Genomic DNA, 23,017 nt, shown 5'->3' with positions numbered 1-23,017 from the left:
CACCAAGGAACGCCCTAGCTAGGCCTCTGGGCCCGTGCCTCTTCAAAAGCCTGCAGTGCTACAGGAAAAACTGTGCTTTAGTTGCAGTAAGAACGCAAGCAGTGTTTCTCCTGATGGCAGGGTGACTTCAGGAAGGAGGTCTTACATGGAAGGAGAAGCCTAGTGTTTTTCTCTGTGCAGCTCAGACTAAGGAATGAGTGCGATTTCCACGGCATGTTGGAGCTTGCTAGAACGGTGCTCGTGAACCTGTGCGAGTGCTGTGAATCAAGATATCACAAGAAAGAGTGCAGTGTGTTGCCTATGACTCAGCAGACACAGAGGACCTCCGAGGGACCAATGGGCCTCGTTGTTGCTCAGCAGGCCTACAGGGGTGTGGAGGTACTCAGGGATCTTGGAACAAAAATGATGCTCACCCGAGAGGCCTAGGAGACCTGAAAAGGGTACTTCCTTTAAAGTAAAGCAGAACAGCGTCTAAGAGCTCATGAAAAGAGCTGCATGCCTCCCTTTCTGCAGGGCTACTCAGGGCCTTACCTCGAGGCAAGGACTCACGTTGAGATTCCCTTTAGCTCTAGAGCATGGCAAGGTGAGCCCCACCCCGGCCAAAAAAGCTCCGTGTGTAGCCAGAGAAAACTCATTTTCTTCCCACACCAATGCTAGAGTGGACAGGGGCCTGTCAACAGCAGAGAATTTCAGGGAGCTTCACGGCAGCAAGCATGGAGCTTTCCAAATGGAAATCAAGGCTAGTACCATCATGCCCCCATTTCCATGGGCACAGGCAGCATACATCTCTGTGGTTTTTTAACAAGTCAAATGAGACACAGAGTACACACTGGTTGCTTCCCTGAATCAACTTCTCGAGGCAGCGTGTTCTGCATCTAGTGAACGGCCTCACCAAGGAAAGCCTTAGCTAGGCCTCTGGGCCCTTGCCTCTTCCAAACCTGCAGTGCTACAGGAAAAACTGTGCTTCAGTTGCAATAGGAACACAAGCCGTCTTTCTCCTGAGGCAGGGTGACTTCAGGTAGGAGGTCCTGGATGGAAGGAGAAGCCTAGTGTTTTTCTCTGTGCAGCTCAGACTAGGGAATGAGTGCGACTTCCACGGCATGTTGGAACTTGCTAGAACGGTGCCCATAAAACTGTGCAGGTGCTGGCTAAATCAAGATGTCCCAATTAGAGTGCACTGTGTGGCCCTACACTCGGCAGACACACTGTGAGTCGGAAAGCTACGGGCCTGGATATTGCTTAGAAGGGCCAGGGGAGCCTGAGGGTACTCGGTGTTCTTGCAGGGAACAGGGTTTCCAGGCGAGGCACCTAGGTGTCCTGAAAAGCGTACTGGCGTTAAAATGCTGCAGAGCTGCGACTACGGCCTCATGGAAACTGCTACACGCCTCCGCTTCTGCATAGCATTGCAGGGCCTTACCTCGAGGCAAGTTCTCACGTTGCTTGCACTGTGAGCGACACAGCATGTTAGGATGCTGTATTTCTCCTTGAATAGAGTGACTTCAGGAAAGAGGTCCTCGATACATTCCAAGAAGAGTGTTTTCTCAGGGCAGCTCAGACGAGGGCAATGTCGCAAACTTCCAGGGCATGTTGGACTGCCTAGAAATGTGGTTCTGATGCTGTTCGACTGCTCTGGAAATATGGCTCTCCTGAAGTAACATACAGTGTGTTGCCCGAGACTCGGCAGACACAGAGGGCCTCCGAGGGACGTATGGGAATCAATGCTGCTCAGCAGGCCCACAGGGGTTTGGAGTGCGTCAGTGATCTTGGAACAGAAATGATGCTCACCCGACGGGCCTAGGAGTCCTGAAAAGGGTACGTCCTTTGACATAAGGCGGAACCTCCACTAAGCGCTCATGAAAAGAGCTGCATGCCTCCCTTTCTGCAGGGCTACTCAGGGCCTTACCTCGAGGCGAGGACTCACGCTGAGATTCCCTTTAGCTCTAGAGCATGGCAAGGTGAGCCCCACCCCGGCCAATGAAGCTCCGTGTGTAGCCAGAGAAAACTCATTTTCTTCCCAAACCCATGCCTACAGTGGCCAGAGGGCTGTCAACAGCAGAGAATTTCAGGGAGCTTCACGGCCGCAAGCATGGAGCTTTCCAAATGGAAAGCAAGGCTAGTACCATCATGCCCCCATTACCATTGGCACAGGCAGCATACATCTCTGTGGTTTCTAACAAATCAAAAGAGACACAGAGTACACACTGGTTGCTTCCCTGAATCAACTTCTCGAGGCAGGCTGTTCTGCATCTAGTGAACGGCCTCACCAAGGAACGCCCTAGCTAGGCCTCTGGGCCCGTGCCTCTTCAAAAGCCTGCAGTGCTACAGGAAAAACTGTGCTTTAGTTGCAGTAAGAACGCAAGCAGTGTTTCTCCTGATGGCAGGGTGACTTCAGGAAGGAGGTCTTACATGGAAGGAGAAGCCTAGTGTTTTTCTCTGTGCAGCTCAGACTAAGGAATGAGTGCGATTTCCACGGCATGTTGGAGCTTGCTAGAACGGTGCTCGTGAACCTGTGCGAGTGCTGTGAATCAAGATATCACAAGAAAGAGTGCAGTGTGTTGCCTATGACTCAGCAGACACAGAGGACCTCCGAGGGACCAATGGGCCTCGTTGTTGCTCAGCAGGCCTACAGGGGTGTGGAGGTACTCAGGGATCTTGGAACAAAAATGATGCTCACCCGAGAGGCCTAGGAGACCTGAAAAGGGTACTTCCTTTAAAGTAAAGCAGAACAGCGTCTAAGAGCTCATGAAAAGAGCTGCATGCCTCCCTTTCTGCAGGGCTACTCAGGGCCTTACCTCGAGGCAAGGACTCACGTTGAGATTCCCTTTAGCTCTAGAGCATGGCAAGGTGAGCCCCACCCCGGCCAAAAAAGCTCCGTGTGTAGCCAGAGAAAACTCATTTTCTTCCCACACCAATGCTAGAGTGGACAGGGGCCTGTCAACAGCAGAGAATTTCAGGGAGCTTCACGGCAGCAAGCATGGAGCTTTCCAAATGGAAATCAAGGCTAGTACCATCATGCCCCCATTTCCATGGGCACAGGCAGCATACATCTCTGTGGTTTTTTAACAAGTCAAATGAGACACAGAGTACACACTGGTTGCTTCCCTGAATCAACTTCTCGAGGCAGCGTGTTCTGCATCTAGTGAACGGCCTCACCAAGGAAAGCCTTAGCTAGGCCTCTGGGCCCTTGCCTCTTCCAAACCTGCAGTGCTACAGGAAAAACTGTGCTTCAGTTGCAATAGGAACACAAGCCGTCTTTCTCCTGAGGCAGGGTGACTTCAGGTAGGAGGTCCTGGATGGAAGGAGAAGCCTAGTGTTTTTCTCTGTGCAGCTCAGACTAGGGAATGAGTGCGACTTCCACGGCATGTTGGAACTTGCTAGAACGGTGCCCATAAAACTGTGCAGGTGCTGGCTAAATCAAGATGTCCCAATTAGAGTGCACTGTGTGGCCCTACACTCGGCAGACAGACTGTGAGTCGGAAAGCTACGGGCCTGGATATTGCTTAGAAGGGCCAGGGGAGCCTGAGGGTACTCGGTGTTCTTGCAGGGAACAGGGTTTCCAGGCGAGGCACCTAGGTGTCCTGAAAAGCGTACTGGCGTTAAAATGCTGCAGAGCTGCGACTACGGCCTCATGGAAACTGCTACACGCCTCCGCTTCTGCATAGCATTGCAGGGCCTTACCTCGAGGCAAGTTCTCACGTTGCTTGCACTGTGAGCGACACAGCATGTTAGGATGCTGTATTTCTCCTTGAATAGAGTGACTTCAGGAAAGAGGTCCTCGATACATTCCAAGAAGAGTGTTTTCTCAGGGCAGCTCAGACGAGGGCAATGTCGCAAACTTCCAGGGCATGTTGGACTGCCTAGAAATGTGGTTCTGATGCTGTTCGACTGCTCTGGAAATATGGCTCTCCTGAAGTAACATACAGTGTGTTGCCCGAGACTCGGCAGACACAGAGGGCCTCCGAGGGACGTATGGGAATCAATGCTGCTCAGCAGGCCCACAGGGGTTTGGAGTGCGTCAGTGATCTTGGAACAGAAATGATGCTCACCCGACGGGCCTAGGAGTCCTGAAAAGGGTACGTCCTTTGACATAAGGCGGAACCTCCACTAAGCGCTCATGAAAAGAGCTGCATGCCTCCCTTTCTGCAGGGCTACTCAGGGCCTTACCTCGAGGCGAGGACTCAGGCTGAGATTCCCTTTAGCTCTAGAGCATGGCAAGGTGAGCCCCACCCCGGCCAATGAAGCTCCGTGTGTAGCCAGAGAAAACTCATTTTCTTCCCAAACCCATGCCTACAGTGGCCAGAGGGCTGTCAACAGCAGAGAATTTCAGGGAGCTTCACGGCCGCAAGCATGGAGCTTTCCAAATGGAAAGCAAGGCTAGTACCATCATGCCCCCATTACCATTGGCACAGGCAGCATACATCTCTGTGGTTTCTAACAAATCAAAAGAGACACAGAGTACACACTGGTTGCTTCCCTGAATCAACTTCTCGAGGCAGGCTGTTCTGCATCTAGTGAACGGCCTCACCAAGGAACGCCCTAGCTAGGCCTCTGGGCCCGTGCCTCTTCAAAAGCCTGCAGTGCTACAGGAAAAACTGTGCTTTAGTTGCAATAACGCAAGCAGTGTTTCTCCTGATGGCACGGTGACTTCAGGAAGGAGGTCTTAGATGGAAGGAGAAGCCTAGTGTTTTTCTCTGTGCAGCTCAGACTAAGGAATGAGTGCGATTTCCACGGCATGTTGGAACTTGCTAGAACGGTGCTCGTGAACCTGTGCAAGTGCTGTGAATCAAGATATCAGAAGAAAGAGTGCAGTGTGTTTCCCATGACTCAGCAGACACAGAGGACCTCCGAGGGACCAATGGGCCTCGTTGTTGCTCAGCAGGCCTACAGGGGTGTGGAGGTACTCAGGGATCTTGGAACAAAAATGATGCTCACCCGAGAGGCCTAGGAGTCCTGAAAAGGGTACTTCCTTTAAAGTAAAGCAGAACAGCGACTAAGAGCTCAGGGAAAGAGCTGCATGCCTCCCTTTCTGCAGGGCTACTCAGGGCCTTACCTCGAGGCAAGGACTCACGTTGAGATTCCCTTTAGCTCTAGAGCATGCTAGGTGAGCCCCACCCCGGCCAATGAAGCTCCGTGTGTAGCCAGAGAAAACATTTTCTTCCCACACCCATGCCTACAGTGGCCAGAGGGCTGTCAACAACAGAGAATTTCAGGGAGCTTCACGGCAGCAAGCATGGAACTTTCCAAATGGAAAGCAAGGCTAGTACCATCATGCCCCCATTACCATTGGCACAGGCAGCATACATCTCTGTGGTTTCTAACAAATCAAAAGAGACACAGAGTACACACTGGTTGCTTCCCTGAATCAACTTCTCGAGGCAGGCTGTTCTGCATCTAGTGAACGGCCTCACCAAGGAACGCCCTAGCTAGGCCTCTGGGCCCGTGCCTCTTCAAAAGCCTGCAGTGCTACAGGAAAAACTGTGCTTTAGTTGCAGTAAGAACGCAAGCAGTGTTTCTCCTGATGGCACGGTGACTTCAGGAAGGAGGTCTTAGATGGAAGGAGAAGCCTAGTGTTTTTCTCTGTGCAGCTCAGACTAAGGAATGAGTGCGATTTCCACGGCATGTTGGAACTTGCTAGAACGGTGCTCGTGAACCTGTGCGAGTGCTGTGAATCAAGATATCACAAGAAAGAGTGCAGTGTGTTTCCCATGACTCAGCAGACACAGAGGACCTCCGAGGGACCAATGGGCCTCGTTGTTGCTCAGCAGGCCTACAGGGGTGTGGAGGTACTCAGGGATCTTGGAACAAAAATGATGCTCACCCGAGAGGCCTAGGAGTCCTGAAAAGGGTACTTCCTTTAAAGTAAAGCAGAACAGCGACTAAGAGCTCAGGGAAAGAGCTGCATGCCTCCCTTTCTGCAGGGCTACTCAGGGCCTTACCTCGAGGCAAGGACTCACGTTGAGATTCCCTTTAGCTCTAGAGCATGGCAAGGTGAGCCCCACCCCGGCCAATGAAGCTCCGTGTGTAGCCAGAGAAAACTCATTTTCTTCCCACACCCATGCCTACAGTGGCCAGAGGGCTGTCAACAGCAGAGAATTTCAGGGAGCTTCACGGCAGCAAGCATGGAGCTTTCCAAATGGAAAGCAAGGCTAGTACCATCATGCCCCCATTACCATTGGCACAGGCAGCATACATCTCTGTGGTTTCTAACAAATCAAAAGAGACACAGAGTACACACTGGTTGCTTCCCTGAATCAACTTCTCGAGGCAGGCTGTTCTGCATCTAGTGAACGGCCTCACCAAGGAACGCCCTAGCTAGGCCTCTGGGCCCGTGCCTCTTCAAAAGCCTGCAGTGCTACAGGAAAAACTGTGCTTTAGTTGCAGTAAGAACGCAAGCAGTGTTTCTCCTGATGGCAGGGTGACTTCAGGAAGGAGGTCTTACATGGAAGGAGAAGCCTAGTGTTTTTCTCTGTGCAGCTCAGACTAAGGAATGAGTGCGATTTCCACGGCATGTTGGAGCTTGCTAGAACGGTGCTCGTGAACCTGTGCGAGTGCTGTGAATCAAGATATCACAAGAAAGAGTGCAGTGTGTTGCCTATGACTCAGCAGACACAGAGGACCTCCGAGGGACCAATGGGCCTCGTTGTTGCTCAGCAGGCCTACAGGGGTGTGGAGGTACTCAGGGATCTTGGAACAAAAATGATGCTCACCCGAGAGGCCTAGGAGACCTGAAAAGGGTACTTCCTTTAAAGTAAAGCAGAACAGCGTCTAAGAGCTCATGAAAAGAGCTGTATGCCTCCCTTTCTGCAGGGCTACTCAGGGCCTTACCTCGAGGCAAGGACTCACGTTGAGATTCCCTTTAGCTCTAGAGCATGGCAAGGTGAGCCCCACCCCGGCCAAAAAAGCTCCGTGTGTAGCCAGAGAAAACTCATTTTCTTCCCACACCAATGCTAGAGTGGACAGGGGCCTGTCAACAGCAGAGAATTTCAGGGAGCTTCACGGCAGCAAGCATGGAGCTTTCCAAATGGAAATCAAGGCTAGTACCATCATGCCCCCATTTCCATGGGCACAGGCAGCATACATCTCTGTGGTTTTTTAACAAGTCAAATGAGACACAGAGTACACACTGGTTGCTTCCCTGAATCAACTTCTCGAGGCAGCGTGTTCTGCATCTAGTGAACGGCCTCACCAAGGAAAGCCTTAGCTAGGCCTCTGGGCCCTTGCCTCTTCCAAACCTGCAGTGCTACAGGAAAAACTGTGCTTCAGTTGCAATAGGAACACAAGCCGTCTTTCTCCTGAGGCAGGGTGACTTCAGGTAGGAGGTCCTGGATGGAAGGAGAAGCCTAGTGTTTTTCTCTGTGCAGCTCAGACTAGGGAATGAGTGCGACTTCCACGGCATGTTGGAACTTGCTAGAACGGTGCCCATAAAACTGTGCAGGTGCTGGCTAAATCAAGATGTCCCAATTAGAGTGCACTGTGTGGCCCTACACTCGGCAGACACACTGTGAGTCGGAAAGCTACGGGCCTGGATATTGCTTAGAAGGGCCAGGGGAGCCTGAGGGTACTCGGTGTTCTTGCAGGGAACAGGGTTTCCAGGCGAGGCACCTAGGTGTCCTGAAAAGCGTACTGGCGTTAAAATGCTGCAGAGCTGCGACTACGGCCTCATGGAAACTGCTACACGCCTCCGCTTCTGCATAGCATTGCAGGGCCTTACCTCGAGGCAAGTTCTCACGTTGCTTGCACTGTGAGCGACACAGCATGTTAGGATGCTGTATTTCTCCTTGAATAGAGTGACTTCAGGAAAGAGGTCCTCGATACATTCCAAGAAGAGTGTTTTCTCAGGGCAGCTCAGACGAGGGCAATGTCGCAAACTTCCAGGGCATGTTGGACTGCCTAGAAATGTGGTTCTGATGCTGTTCGACTGCTCTGGAAATATGGCTCTCCTGAAGTAACATACAGTGTGTTGCCCGAGACTCGGCAGACACAGAGGGCCTCCGAGGGACGTATGGGAATCAATGCTGCTCAGCAGGCCCACAGGGGTTTGGAGTGCGTCAGTGATCTTGGAACAGAAATGATGCTCACCCGACGGGCCTAGGAGTCCTGAAAAGGGTACGTCCTTTGACATAAGGCGGAACCTCCACTAAGCGCTCATGAAAAGAGCTGCATGCCTCCCTTTCTGCAGGGCTACTCAGGGCCTTACCTCGAGGCGAGGACTCACGCTGAGATTCCCTTTAGCTCTAGAGCATGGCAAGGTGAGCCCCACCCCGGCCAATGAAGCTCCGTGTGTAGCCAGAGAAAACTCATTTTCTTCCCAAACCCATGCCTACAGTGGCCAGAGGGCTGTCAACAGCAGAGAATTTCAGGGAGCTTCACGGCCGCAAGCATGGAGCTTTCCAAATGGAAAGCAAGGCTAGTACCATCATGCCCCCATTACCATTGGCACAGGCAGCATACATCTCTGTGGTTTCTAACAAATCAAAAGAGACACAGAGTACACACTGGTTGCTTCCCTGAATCAACTTCTCGAGGCAGGCTGTTCTGCATCTAGTGAACGGCCTCACCAAGGAACGCCCTAGCTAGGCCTCTGGGCCCGTGCCTCTTCAAAAGCCTGCAGTGCTACAGGAAAAACTGTGCTTTAGTTGCAGTAAGAACGCAAGCAGTGTTTCTCCTGATGGCAGGGTGACTTCAGGAAGGAGGTCTTACATGGAAGGAGAAGCCTAGTGTTTTTCTCTGTGCAGCTCAGACTAAGGAATGAGTGCGATTTCCACGGCATGTTGGAGCTTGCTAGAACGGTGCTCGTGAACCTGTGCGAGTGCTGTGAATCAAGATATCACAAGAAAGAGTGCAGTGTGTTGCCTATGACTCAGCAGACACAGAGGACCTCCGAGGGACCAATGGGCCTCGTTGTTGCTCAGCAGGCCTACAGGGGTGTGGAGGTACTCAGGGATCTTGGAACAAAAATGATGCTCACCCGAGAGGCCTAGGAGACCTGAAAAGGGTACTTCCTTTAAAGTAAAGCAGAACAGCGTCTAAGAGCTCATGAAAAGAGCTGCATGCCTCCCTTTCTGCAGGGCTACTCAGGGCCTTACCTCGAGGCAAGGACTCACGTTGAGATTCCCTTTAGCTCTAGAGCATGGCAAGGTGAGCCCCACCCCGGCCAAAAAAGCTCCGTGTGTAGCCAGAGAAAACTCATTTTCTTCCCACACCAATGCTAGAGTGGACAGGGGCCTGTCAACAGCAGAGAATTTCAGGGAGCTTCACGGCAGCAAGCATGGAGCTTTCCAAATGGAAATCAAGGCTAGTACCATCATGCCCCCATTTCCATGGGCACAGGCAGCATACATCTCTGTGGTTTTTTAACAAGTCAAATGAGACACAGAGTACACACTGGTTGCTTCCCTGAATCAACTTCTCGAGGCAGCGTGTTCTGCATCTAGTGAACGGCCTCACCAAGGAAAGCCTTAGCTAGGCCTCTGGGCCCTTGCCTCTTCCAAACCTGCAGTGCTACAGGAAAAACTGTGCTTCAGTTGCAATAGGAACACAAGCCGTCTTTCTCCTGAGGCAGGGTGACTTCAGGTAGGAGGTCCTGGATGGAAGGAGAAGCCTAGTGTTTTTCTCTGTGCAGCTCAGACTAGGGAATGAGTGCGACTTCCACGGCATGTTGGAACTTGCTAGAACGGTGCCCATAAAACTGTGCAGGTGCTGGCTAAATCAAGATGTCCCAATTAGAGTGCACTGTGTGGCCCTACACTCGGCAGACACACTGTGAGTCGGAAAGCTACGGGCCTGGATATTGCTTAGAAGGGCCAGGGGAGCCTGAGGGTACTCGGTGTTCTTGCAGGGAACAGGGTTTCCAGGCGAGGCACCTAGGTGTCCTGAAAAGCGTACTGGCGTTAAAATGCTGCAGAGCTGCGACTACGGCCTCATGGAAACTGCTACACGCCTCCGCTTCTGCATAGCATTGCAGGGCCTTACCTCGAGGCAAGTTCTCACGTTGCTTGCACTGTGAGCGACACAGCATGTTAGGATGCTGTATTTCTCCTTGAATAGAGTGACTTCAGGAAAGAGGTCCTCGATACATTCCAAGAAGAGTGTTTTCTCAGGGCAGCTCAGACGAGGGCAATGTCGCAAACTTCCAGGGCATGTTGGACTGCCTAGAAATGTGGTTCTGATGCTGTTCGACTGCTCTGGAAATATGGCTCTCCTGAAGTAACATACAGTGTGTTGCCCGAGACTCGGCAGACACAGAGGGCCTCCGAGGGACGTATGGGAATCAATGCTGCTCAGCAGGCCCACAGGGGTTTGGAGTGCGTCAGTGATCTTGGAACAGAAATGATGCTCACCCGACGGGCCTAGGAGTCCTGAAAAGGGTACGTCCTTTGACATAAGGCGGAACCTCCACTAAGCGCTCATGAAAAGAGCTGCATGCCTCCCTTTCTGCAGGGCTACTCAGGGCCTTACCTCGAGGCGAGGACTCAGGCTGAGATTCCCTTTAGCTCTAGAGCATGGCAAGGTGAGCCCCACCCCGGCCAATGAAGCTCCGTGTGTAGCCAGAGAAAACTCATTTTCTTCCCAAACCCATGCCTACAGTGGCCAGAGGGCTGTCAACAGCAGAGAATTTCAGGGAGCTTCACGGCCGCAAGCATGGAGCTTTCCAAATGGAAAGCAAGGCTAGTACCATCATGCCCCCATTACCATTGGCACAGGCAGCATACATCTCTGTGGTTTCTAACAAATCAAAAGAGACACAGAGTACACACTGGTTGCTTCCCTGAATCAACTTCTCGAGGCAGGCTGTTCTGCATCTAGTGAACGGCCTCACCAAGGAACGCCCTAGCTAGGCCTCTGGGCCCGTGCCTCTTCAAAAGCCTGCAGTGCTACAGGAAAAACTGTGCTTTAGTTGCAATAACGCAAGCAGTGTTTCTCCTGATGGCACGGTGACTTCAGGAAGGAGGTCTTAGATGGAAGGAGAAGCCTAGTGTTTTTCTCTGTGCAGCTCAGACTAAGGAATGAGTGCGATTTCCACGGCATGTTGGAACTTGCTAGAACGGTGCTCGTGAACCTGTGCGAGTGCTGTGAATCAAGATATCAGAAGAAAGAGTGCAGTGTGTTTCCCATGACTCAGCAGACACAGAGGACCTCCGAGGGACCAATGGGCCTCGTTGTTGCTCAGCAGGCCTACAGGGGTGTGGAGGTACTCAGGGATCTTGGAACAAAAATGATGCTCACCCGAGAGGCCTAGGAGTCCTGAAAAGGGTACTTCCTTTAAAGTAAAGCAGAACAGCGACTAAGAGCTCAGGGAAAGAGCTGCATGCCTCCCTTTCTGCAGGGCTACTCAGGGCCTTACCTCGAGGCAAGGACTCACGTTGAGATTCCCTTTAGCTCTAGAGCATAGCAAGGTGAGCCCCACCCCGGCCAATGAAGCTCCGTGTGTAGCCAGAGAAAACTCATTTTCTTCCCACACCCATGCCTACAGTGGCCAGAGGGCTGTCAACAGCAGAGAATTTCAGGGAGCTTCACGGCAGCAAGCATGGAGCTTTCCAAATGGAAAGCAAGGCTAGTACCATCATGCCCCCATTACCATTGGCACAGGCAGCATACATCTCTGTGGTTTCTAACAAATCAAAAGAGACACAGAGTACACACTGGTTGCTTCCCTGAATCAACTTCTCGAGGCAGGCTGTTCTGCATCTAGTGAACGGCCTCACCAAGGAACGCCCTAGCTAGGCCTCTGGGCCCGTGCCTCTTCAAAAGCCTGCAGTGCTACAGGAAAAACTGTGCTTTAGTTGCAATAAGAACGCAAGCAGTGTTTCTCCTGATGGCAGGGTGACTTCAAGAAGGAGGTCTTAGATGGAAGGAGAAGCCTAGTGTTTTTCTCTGTGCAGCTCAGACTAAGGAATGAGTGCGATTTCCACGGCATGTTGGAACTTGCTAGAACGGTGCTCGTGAACCTGTGCGAGTGTTGTGAATCAAGATATCAGAAGAAAGAGTGCAGTGTGTTTCCCATGACTCAGCAGACACAGAGGACCTCCGAGGGACCAATAGGCCTCGTTGTTGCTCTGCAGGCCTACAGGGGTGTGGAGGTACTCAGGGATCTTGGAACAAAAATGATGCTCACCCGAGAGGCCTAGGAGTCCTGAAAAGGGTACTTCCTTTAAAGTAAAGCAGAACAGCGACTAAGAGCTCAGGGAAAGAGCTGCATGCCTCCCTTTCTGCAGGGCTACTCAGGGCCTTACCTCGAGGCAAGGACTCACGTTGAGATTCCCTTTAGCTCTAGAGCATGCAAGGTGAGCCCCACCCCGGCCAATGAAGCTCCGTGTGTAGCCAGAGAAAACATTTTCTTCCCACACCCATGCCTACAGTGGCCAGAGGGCTGTCAACAACAGAGAATTTCAGGGAGCTTCACGGCAGCAAGCATGGAACTTTCCAAATGGAAAGCAAGGCTAGTACCATCATGCCCCCATTACCATTGGCACAGGCAGCATACATCTCTGTGGTTTCTAACAAATCAAAAGAGACACAGAGTACACACTGGTTGCTTCCCTGAATCAACTTCTCGAGGCAGGCTGTTCTGCATCTAGTGAACGGCCTCACCAAGGAACGCCCTAGCTAGGCCTCTGGGCCCGTGCCTCTTCAAAAGCCTGCAGTGCTACAGGAAAAACTGTGCTTTAGTTGCAGTAAGAACGCAAGCAGTGTTTCTCCTGATGGCACGGTGACTTCAGGAAGGAGGTCTTAGATGGAAGGAGAAGCCTAGTGTTTTTCTCTGTGCAGCTCAGACTAAGGAATGAGTGCGATTTCCACGGCATGTTGGAGCTTGCTAGAACGGTGCTCGTGAACCTGTGCGAGTGCTGTGAATCAAGATATCACAAGAAAGAGTGCAGTGTGTTGCCTATGACTCAGCAGACACAGAGGACCTCCGAGGGACCAATGGGCCTCGTTGTTGCTCAGCAGGCCTACAGGGGTGTGGAGGTACTCAGGGATCTTGGAACAAAAATGATGCTCACCCGAGAGGCCTAGGAGACCTGAAAAGGGTACTTCCTTTAAAGTAAAGCAGAACAGCGTCTAAGAGCTCATGAAAAGAGCTGCATGCCTCCCTTTCTGCAGGGCTACTCAGGGCCTTACCTCGAGGCAAGGACTCACGTTGAGATTCCCTTTAGCTCTAGAGCATGGCAAGGTGAGCCCCACCCCGGCCAAAAAAGCTCCGTGTGTAGCCAGAGAAAACTCATTTTCTTCCCACACCCATGCTAGAGTGGCCAGGGGCCTGTCAACAGCAGAGAATTTCAGGGAGCTTCACGGCAGCAAGCATGGAGCTTTCCAAATGGAAATCAAGGCTAGTACCATCATGCCCCCATTTCCATGGGCACAGGCAGCATACATCTCTGTGGTTTTTTAACAAGTCAAATGAGACACAGAGTACACACTGGTTGCTTCCCTGAATCAACTTCTCGAGGCAGCGTGTTCTGCATCTAGTGAACGGCCTCACCAAGGAAAGCCTTAGCTAGGCCTCTGGGCCCTTGCCTCTTCCAAACCTGCAGTGCTACAGGAAAAACTGTGCTTCAGTTGCAATAGGAACACAAGCCGTCTTTCTCCTGAGGCAGGGTGACTTCAGGTAGGAGGTCCTGGATGGAAGGAGAAGCCTAGTGTTTTTCTCTGTGCAGCTCAGACTAGGGAATGAGTGCGACTTCCACGGCATGTTGGAACTTGCTAGAACGGTGCCCATAAAACTGTGCAGGTGCTGGCTAAATCAAGATGTCCCAATTAGAGTGCACTGTGTGGCCCTACACTCGGCAGACACACTGTGAGTCGGAAAGCTACGGGCCTGGATATTGCTTAGAAGGGCCAGGGGAGCCTGAGGGTACTCGGTGTTCTTGCAGGGAACAGGGTTTCCAGGCGAGGCACCTAGGTGTCCTGAAAAGCGTACTGGCGTTAAAATGCTGCAGAGCTGCGACTACGGCCTCATGGAAACTGCTACACGCCTCCGCTTCTGCATAGCATTGCAGGGCCTTACCTCGAGGCAAGTTCTCACGTTGCTTGCACTGTGAGCGACACAGCATGTTAGGATGCTGTATTTCTCCTTGAATAGAGTGACTTCAGGAAAGAGGTCCTCGATACATTCCAAGAAGAGTGTTTTCTCAGGGCAGCTCAGACGAGGGCAATGTCGCAAACTTCCAGGGCATGTTGGACTGCCTAGAAATGTGGTTCTGATGCTGTTCGACTGCTCTGGAAATATGGCTCTCCTGAAGGAACATACAGTGTGTTGCCCGAGACTCGGCAGACACAGAGGGCCTCCGAGGGACGTATGGGAATCAATGCTGCTCAGCAGGCCCACAGGGGTTTGGAGTGCGTCAGTGATCTTGGAACAGAAATGATGCTCACCCGACGGGCCTAGGAGTCCTGAAAAGGGTACGTCCTTTGACATAAGGCGGAACCTCCACTAAGCGCTCATGAAAAGAGCTGCATGCCTCCCTTTCTGCAGGGCTACTCAGGGCCTTACCTCGAGGCGAGGACTCAGGCTGAGATTCCCTTTAGCTCTAGAGCATGGCAAGGTGAGCCCCACCCCGGCCAATGAAGCTCCGTGTGTAGCCAGAGAAAACTCATTTTCTTCCCAAACCCATGCCTACAGTGGCCAGAGGGCTGTCAACAGCAGAGAATTTCAGGGAGCTTCACGGCCGCAAGCATGGAGCTTTCCAAATGGAAAGCAAGGCTAGTACCATCATGCCCCCATTACCATTGGCACAGGCAGCATACATCTCTGTGGTTTCTAACAAATCAAAAGAGACACAGAGTACACACTGGTTGCTTCCCTGAATCAACTTCTCGAGGCAGGCTGTTCTGCATCTAGTGAACGGCCTCACCAAGGAACGCCCTAGCTAGGCCTCTGGGCCCGTGCCTCTTCAAAAGCCTGCAGTGCTACAGGAAAAACTGTGCTTTAGTTGCAATAAGAACGCAAGCAGTGTTTCTCCTGATGGCAGGGTGACTTCAGGAAGGAGGTCTTAGATGGAAGGAGAAGCCTAGTGTTTTTCTCTGTGCAGCTCAGACTAAGGAATGAGTGCGATTTCCACGGCATGTTGGAACTTGCTAGAACGGTGCTCGTGAACCTGTGCGAGTGCTGTGAATCAAGATATCACAAGAAAGAGTGCAGTGTGTTTCCCATGACTCAGCAGACACAGAGGACCTCCGAGGGACCAATGGGCCTCGTTGTTGCTCAGCAGGCCTACAGGGGTGTGGAGGTACTCAGGGATCTTGGAACAAAAATGATGCTCACCCGAGAGGCCTAGGAGTCCTGAAAAGGGTACTTCCTTTAAAGTAAAGCAGAACAGCGACTAAGAGCTCAGGGAAAGAGCTGCATGCCTCCCTTTCTGCAGGGCTACTCAGGGCCTTACCTCGAGGCAAGGACTCACGTTGAGATTCCCTTTAGCTCTAGAGCATGGCAAGGTGAGCCCCACCCCGGCCAATGAAGCTCCGTGTGTAGCCAGAGAAAACTCATTTTCTTCCCACACCCATGCCTACAGTGGCCAGAGGGCTGTCAACAGCAGAGAATTTCAGGGAGCTTCACGGCAGCAAGCATGGAGCTTTCCAAATGGAAAGCAAGGCTAGTACCATCATGCCCCCATTACCATTGGCACAGGCAGCATACATCTCTGTGGTTTCTAACAAATCAAAAGAGACACAGAGTACACACTGGTTGCTTCCCTGAATCAACTTCTCGAGGCAGGCTGTTCTGCATCTAGTGAACGGCCTCACCAAGGAACGCCCTAGCTAGGCCTCTGGGCCCGTGCCTCTTCAAAAGCCTGCAGTGCTACAGGAAAAACTGTGCTTTAGTTGCAATAAGAACGCAAGCAGTGTTTCTCCTGATGGCAGGGTGACTTCAAGAAGGAGGTCTTAGATGGAAGGAGAAGCCTAGTGTTTTTCTCTGTGCAGCTCAGACTAAGGAATGAGTGCGATTTCCACGGCATGTTGGAACTTGCTAGAACGGTGCTCGTGAACCTGTGCGAGTGTTGTGAATCAAGATATCAGAAGAAAGAGTGCAGTGTGTTTCCCATGACTCAGCAGACACAGAGGACCTCCGAGGGACCAATAGGCCTCGTTGTTGCTCTGCAGGCCTACAGGGGTGTGGAGGTACTCAGGGATCTTGGAACAAAAATGATGCTCACCCGAGAGGCCTAGGAGTCCTGAAAAGGGTACTTCCTTTAAAGTAAAGCAGAACAGCGACTAAGAGCTCAGGGAAAGAGCTGCATGCCTCCCTTTCTGCAGGGCTACTCAGGGCCTTACCTCGAGGCAAGGACTCACGTTGAGATTCCCTTTAGCTCTAGAGCATGCTAGGTGAGCCCCACCCCGGCCAATGAAGCTCCGTGTGTAGCCAGAGAAAACATTTTCTTCCCACACCCATGCCTACAGTGGCCAGAGGGCTGTCAACAACAGAGAATTTCAGGGAGCTTCACGGCAGCAAGCATGGAACTTTCCAAATGGAAAGCAAGGCTAGTACCATCATGCCCCCATTACCATTGGCACAGGCAGCATACATCTCTGTGGTTTCTAACAAATCAAAAGAGACACAGAGTACACACTGGTTGCTTCCCTGAATCAACTTCTCGAGGCAGGCTGTTCTGCATCTAGTGAACGGCCTCACCAAGGAACGCCCTAGCTAGGCCTCTGGGCCCGTGCCTCTTCAAAAGCCTGCAGTGCTACAGGAAAAACTGTGCTTTAGTTGCAGTAAGAACGCAAGCAGTGTTTCTCCTGATGGCACGGTGACTTCAGGAAGGAGGTCTTAGATGGAAGGAGAAGCCTAGTGTTTTTCTCTGTGCAGCTCAGACTAAGGAATGAGTGCGATTTCCACGGCATGTTGGAGCTTGCTAGAACGGTGCTCGTGAACCTGTGCGAGTGCTGTGAATCAAGATATCACAAGAAAGAGTGCAGTGTGTTGCCTATGACTCAGCAGACACAGAGGACCTCCGAGGGACCAATGGGCCTCGTTGTTGCTCAGCAGGCCTACAGGGGTGTGGAGGTACTCAGGGATCTTGGAACAAAAATGATGCTCACCCGAGAGGCCTAGGAGACCTGAAAAGGGTACTTCCTTTAAAGTAAAGCAGAACAGCGTCTAAGAGCTCATGAAAAGAGCTGCATGCCTCCCTTTCTGCAGGGCTACTCAGGGCCTTACCTCGAGGCAAGGACTCACGTTGAGATTCCCTTTAGCTCTAGAGCATGGCAAGGTGAGCCCCACCCCGGCCAAAAAAGCTCCGTGTGTAGCCAGAGAAAACTCATTTTCTTCCCACACCCATGCTAGAGTGGCCAGGGGCCTGTCAACAGCAGAGAATTTCAGGGAGCTTCACGGCAGCAAGCATGGAGCTTTCCAAATGGAAATCAAGGCTAGTACCATCATGCCCCCATTTCCATGGGCACAGGCAGCATACATCTCTGTGGTTTTTTAACAAGTCAAATGAGACACAGAGTACACACTGGTTGCTTCCCTGAATCAACTTCTCGAGGCAGCGTGTTCTGCATCTAGTGAACGGCCTCACCAAGGAAAGCCTTAGCTAGGCCTCTGGGCCCTTGCCTCTTCCAAACCTGCAGTGCTACAGGAAAAACTGTGCTTCAGTTGCAATAGGAACACAAGCCGTCTTTCTCCTGAGGCAGGGTGACTTCAGGTAGGAGGTCCTGGATGGAAGGAGAAGCCTAGTGTTTTTCTCTGTGCAGCTCAGACTAGGGAATGAGTGCGACTTCCACGGCATGTTGGAACTTGCTAGAACGGTGCCCATAAAACTGTGCAGGTGCTGGCTAAATCAAGATGTCCCAATTAGAGTGCACTGTGTGGCCCTACACTCGGCAGACACACTGTGAGTCGGAAAGCTACGGGCCTGGATATTGCTTAGAAGGGCCAGGGGAGCCTGAGGGTACTCGGTGTTCTTGCAGGGAACAGGGTTTCCAGGCGAGGCACCTAGGTGTCCTGAAAAGCGTACTGGCGTTAAAATGCTGCAGAGCTGCGACTACGGCCTCATGGAAACTGCTACACGCCTCCGCTTCTGCATAGCATTGCAGGGCCTTACCTCGAGGCAAGTTCTCACGTTGCTTGCACTGTGAGCGACACAGCATGTTAGGATGCTGTATTTCTCCTTGAATAGAGTGACTTCAGGAAAGAGGTCCTCGATACATTCCAAGAAGAGTGTTTTCTCAGGGCAGCTCAGACGAGGGCAATGTCGCAAACTTCCAGGGCATGTTGGACTGCCTAGAAATGTGGTTCTGATGCTGTTCGACTGCTCTGGAAATATGGCTCTCCTGAAGTAACATACAGTGTGTTGCCCGAGACTCGGCAGACACAGAGGGCCTCCGAGGGACGTATGGGAATCAATGCTGCTCAGCAGGCCCACAGGGGTTTGGAGTGCGTCAGTGATCTTGGAACAGAAATGATGCTCACCCGACGGGCCTAGGAGTCCTGAAAAGGGTACGTCCTTTGACATAAGGCGGAACCTCCACTAAGCGCTCATGAAAAGAGCTGCATGCCTCCCTTTCTGCAGGGCTACTCAGGGCCTTACCTCGAGGCGAGGACTCAGGCTGAGATTCCCTTTAGCTCTAGAGCATGGCAAGGTGAGCCCCACCCCGGCCAATGAAGCTCCGTGTGTAGCCAGAGAAAACTCATTTTCTTCCCAAACCCATGCCTACAGTGGCCAGAGGGCTGTCAACAGCAGAGAATTTCAGGGAGCTTCACGGCCGCAAGCATGGAGCTTTCCAAATGGAAAGCAAGGCTAGTACCATCATGCCCCCATTACCATTGGCACAGGCAGCATACATCTCTGTGGTTTCTAACAAATCAAAAGAGACACAGAGTACACACTGGTTGCTTCCCTGAATCAACTTCTCGAGGCAGGCTGTTCTGCATCTAGTGAACGGCCTCACCAAGGAACGCCCTAGCTAGGCCTCTGGGCCCGTGCCTCTTCAAAAGCCTGCAGTGCTACAGGAAAAACTGTGCTTTAGTTGCAATAAGAACGCAAGCAGTGTTTCTCCTGATGGCAGGGTGACTTCAGGAAGGAGGTCTTAGATGGAAGGAGAAGCCTAGTGTTTTTCTCTGTGCAGCTCAGACTAAGGAATGAGTGCGATTTCCACGGCATGTTGGAACTTGCTAGAACGGTGCTCGTGAACCTGTGCGAGTGCTGTGAATCAAGATATCACAAGAAAGAGTGCAGTGTGTTTCCCATGACTCAGCAGACACAGAGGACCTCCGAGGGACCAATGGGCCTCGTTGTTGCTCAGCAGGCCTACAGGGGTGTGGAGGTACTCAGGGATCTTGGAACAAAAATGATGCTCACCCGAGAGGCCTAGGAGTCCTGAAAAGGGTACTTCCTTTAAAGTAAAGCAGAACAGCGACTAAGAGCTCAGGGAAAGAGCTGCATGCCTCCCTTTCTGCAGGGCTACTCAGGGCCTTACCTCGAGGCAAGGACTCACGTTGAGATTCCCTTTAGCTCTAGAGCATGGCAAGGTGAGCCCCACCCCGGCCAATGAAGCTCCGTGTGTAGCCAGAGAAAACTCATTTTCTTCCCACACCCATGCCTACAGTGGCCAGAGGGCTGTCAACAGCAGAGAATTTCAGGGAGCTTCACGGCAGCAAGCATGGAGCTTTCCAAATGGAAAGCAAGGCTAGTACCATCATGCCCCCATTACCATTGGCACAGGCAGCATACATCTCTGTGGTTTCTAACAAATCAAAAGAGACACAGAGTACACACTGGTTGCTTCCCTGAATCAACTTCTCGAGGCAGGCTGTTCTGCATCTAGTGAACGGCCTCACCAAGGAACGCCCTAGCTAGGCCTCTGGGCCCGTGCCTCTTCAAAAGCCTGCAGTGCTACAGGAAAAACTGTGCTTTAGTTGCAATAAGAACGCAAGCAGTGTTTCTCCTGATGGCAGGGTGACTTCAAGAAGGAGGTCTTAGATGGAAGGAGAAGCCTAGTGTTTTTCTCTGTGCAGCTCAGACTAAGGAATGAGTGCGATTTCCACGGCATGTTGGAACTTGCTAGAACGGTGCTCGTGAACCTGTGCGAGTTTTGTGAATCAAGATATCAGAAGAAAGAGTGCAGTGTGTTTCCCATGACTCAGCAGACACAGAGGACCTCCGAGGGACCAATAGGCCTCGTTGTTGCTCTGCAGGCCTACAGGGGTGTGGAGGTACTCAGGGATCTTGGAACAAAAATGATGCTCACCCGAGAGGCCTAGGAGTCCTGAAAAGGGTACTTCCTTTAAAGTAAAGCAGAACAGCGACTAAGAGCTCAGGGAAAGAGCTGCATGCCTCCCTTTCTGCAGGGCTACTCAGGGCCTTACCTCGAGGCAAGGACTCACGTTGAGATTCCCTTTAGCTCTAGAGCATGCTAGGTGAGCCCCACCCCGGCCAATGAAGCTCCGTGTGTAGCCAGAGAAAACATTTTCTTCCCACACCCATGCCTACAGTGGCCAGAGGGCTGTCAACAACAGAGAATTTCAGGGAGCTTCACGGCAGCAAGCATGGAACTTTCCAAATGGAAAGCAAGGCTAGTACCATCATGCCCCCATTACCATTGGCACAGGCAGCATACATCTCTGTGGTTTCTAACAAATCAAAAGAGACACAGAGTACACACTGGTTGCTTCCCTGAATCAACTTCTCGAGGCAGGCTGTTCTGCATCTAGTGAACGGCCTCACCAAGGAACGCCCTAGCTAGGCCTCTGGGCCCGTGCCTCTTCAAAAGCCTGCAGTGCTACAGGAAAAACTGTGCTTTAGTTGCAGTAAGAACGCAAGCAGTGTTTCTCCTGATGGCACGGTGACTTCAGGAAGGAGGTCTTAGATGGAAGGAGAAGCCTAGTGTTTTTCTCTGTGCAGCTCAGACTAAGGAATGAGTGCGATTTCCACGGCATGTTGGAACTTGCTAGAACGGTGCTCGTGAACCTGTGCGAGTGCTGTGAATCAAGATATCAGAAGAAAGAGTGCAGTGTGTTTCCCATGACTCAGCAGACACAGAGGACCTCCGAGGGACCAATGGGCCTCGTTGTTGCTCAGCAGGCCTACAGGGGTGTGGAGGTACTCAGGGATCTTGGAACAAAAATGATGCTCACCCGAGAGGCCTAGGAGTCCTGAAAAGGGTACTTCCTTTAAAGTAAAGCAGAACAGCGACTAAGAGCTCAGGGAAAGAGCTGCATGCCTCCCTTTCTGCAGGGCTACTCAGGGCCTTACCTCGAGGCAAGGACTCACGTTGAGATTCCCTTTAGCTCTAGAGCATGGCAAGGTGAGCCCCACCCCGGCCAATGAAGCTCCGTGTGTAGCCAGAGAAAACTCATTTTCTTCCCACACCCATGCCTACAGTGGCCAGAGGGCTGTCAACAGCAGAGAATTTCAGGGAGCTTCACGGCAGCAAGCATGGAGCTTTCCAAATGGAAAGCAAGGCTAGTACCATCATGCCCCCATTACCATTGGCACAGGCAGCATACATCTCTGTGGTTTCTAACAAATCAAAAGAGACACAGAGTACACACTGGTTGCTTCCCTGAATCAACTTCTCGAGGCAGGCTGTTCTGCATCTAGTGAACGGCCTCACCAAGGAACGCCCTAGCTAGGCCTCTGGGCCCGTGCCTCTTCAAAAGCCTGCAGTGCTACAGGAAAAACTGTGCTTTAGTTGCAGTAAGAACGCAAGCAGTGTTTCTCCTGATGGCAGGGTGACTTCAGGAAGGAGGTCTTACATGGAAGGAGAAGCCTAGTGTTTTTCTCTGTGCAGCTCAGACTAAGGAATGAGTGCGATTTCCACGGCATGTTGGAGCTTGCTAGAACGGTGCTCGTGAACCTGTGCGAGTGCTGTGAATCAAGATATCACAAGAAAGAGTGCAGTGTGTTGCCTATGACTCAGCAGACACAGAGGACCTCCGAGGGACCAATGGGCCTCGTTGTTGCTCAGCAGGCCTACAGGGGTGTGGAGGTACTCAGGGATCTTGGAACAAAAATGATGCTCACCCGAGAGGCCTAGGAGACCTGAAAAGGGTACTTCCTTTAAAGTAAAGCAGAACAGCGTCTAAGAGCTCATGAAAAGAGCTGCATGCCTCCCTTTCTGCAGGGCTACTCAGGGCCTTACCTCGAGGCAAGGACTCACGTTGAGATTCCCTTTAGCTCTAGAGCATGGCAAGGTGAGCCCCACCCCGGCCAAAAAAGCTCCGTGTGTAGCCAGAGAAAACTCATTTTCTTCCCACACCAATGCTAGAGTGGCCAGGGGCCTGTCAACAGCAGAGAATTTCAGGGAGCTTCACGGCAGCAAGCATGGAGCTTTCCAAATGGAAATCAAGGCTAGTACCATCATGCCCCCATTTCCATGGGCACAGGCAGCATACATCTCTGTGGTTTTTTAACAAGTCAAATGAGACACAGAGTACACACTGGTTGCTTCCCTGAATCAACTTCTCGAGGCAGCGTGTTCTGCATCTAGTGAACGGCCTCACCAAGGAAAGCCTTAGCTAGGCCTCTGGGCCCTTGCCTCTTCCAAACCTGCAGTGCTACAGGAAAAACTGTGCTTCAGTTGCAATAGGAACACAAGCCGTCTTTCTCCTGAGGCAGGGTGACTTCAGGTAGGAGGTCCTGGATGGAAGGAGAAGCCTAGTGTTTTTCTCTGTGCAGCTCAGACTAGGGAATGAGTGCGACTTCCACGGCATGTTGGAACTTGCTAGAACGGTGCCCATAAAACTGTGCAGGTGCTGGCTAAATCAAGATGTCCCAATTAGAGTGCACTGTGTGGCCCTACACTCGGCAGACACACTGTGAGTCGGAAAGCTACGGGCCTGGATATTGCTTAGAAGGGCCAGGGGAGCCTGAGGGTACTCGGTGTTCTTGCAGGGAACAGGGTTTCCAGGCGAGGCACCTAGGTGTCCTGAAAAGCGTACTGGCGTTAAAATGCTGCAGAGCTGCGACTACGGCCTCATGGAAACTGCTACACGCCTCCGCTTCTGCATAGCATTGCAGGGCCTTACCTCGAGGCAAGTTCTCACGTTGCTTGCACTGTGAGCGACACAGCATGTTAG

Source organism: Balaenoptera ricei, chromosome 16 (assembly GCF_028023285.1).
Source record: "Balaenoptera ricei isolate mBalRic1 chromosome 16, mBalRic1.hap2, whole genome shotgun sequence".
Classification (NCBI taxonomy): Eukaryota; Metazoa; Chordata; class Mammalia; order Artiodactyla; family Balaenopteridae; genus Balaenoptera; species Balaenoptera ricei.
The sequence above is the reverse complement of the archived record's forward strand: the minus strand, read 5'-3'. Positions refer to the sequence as shown.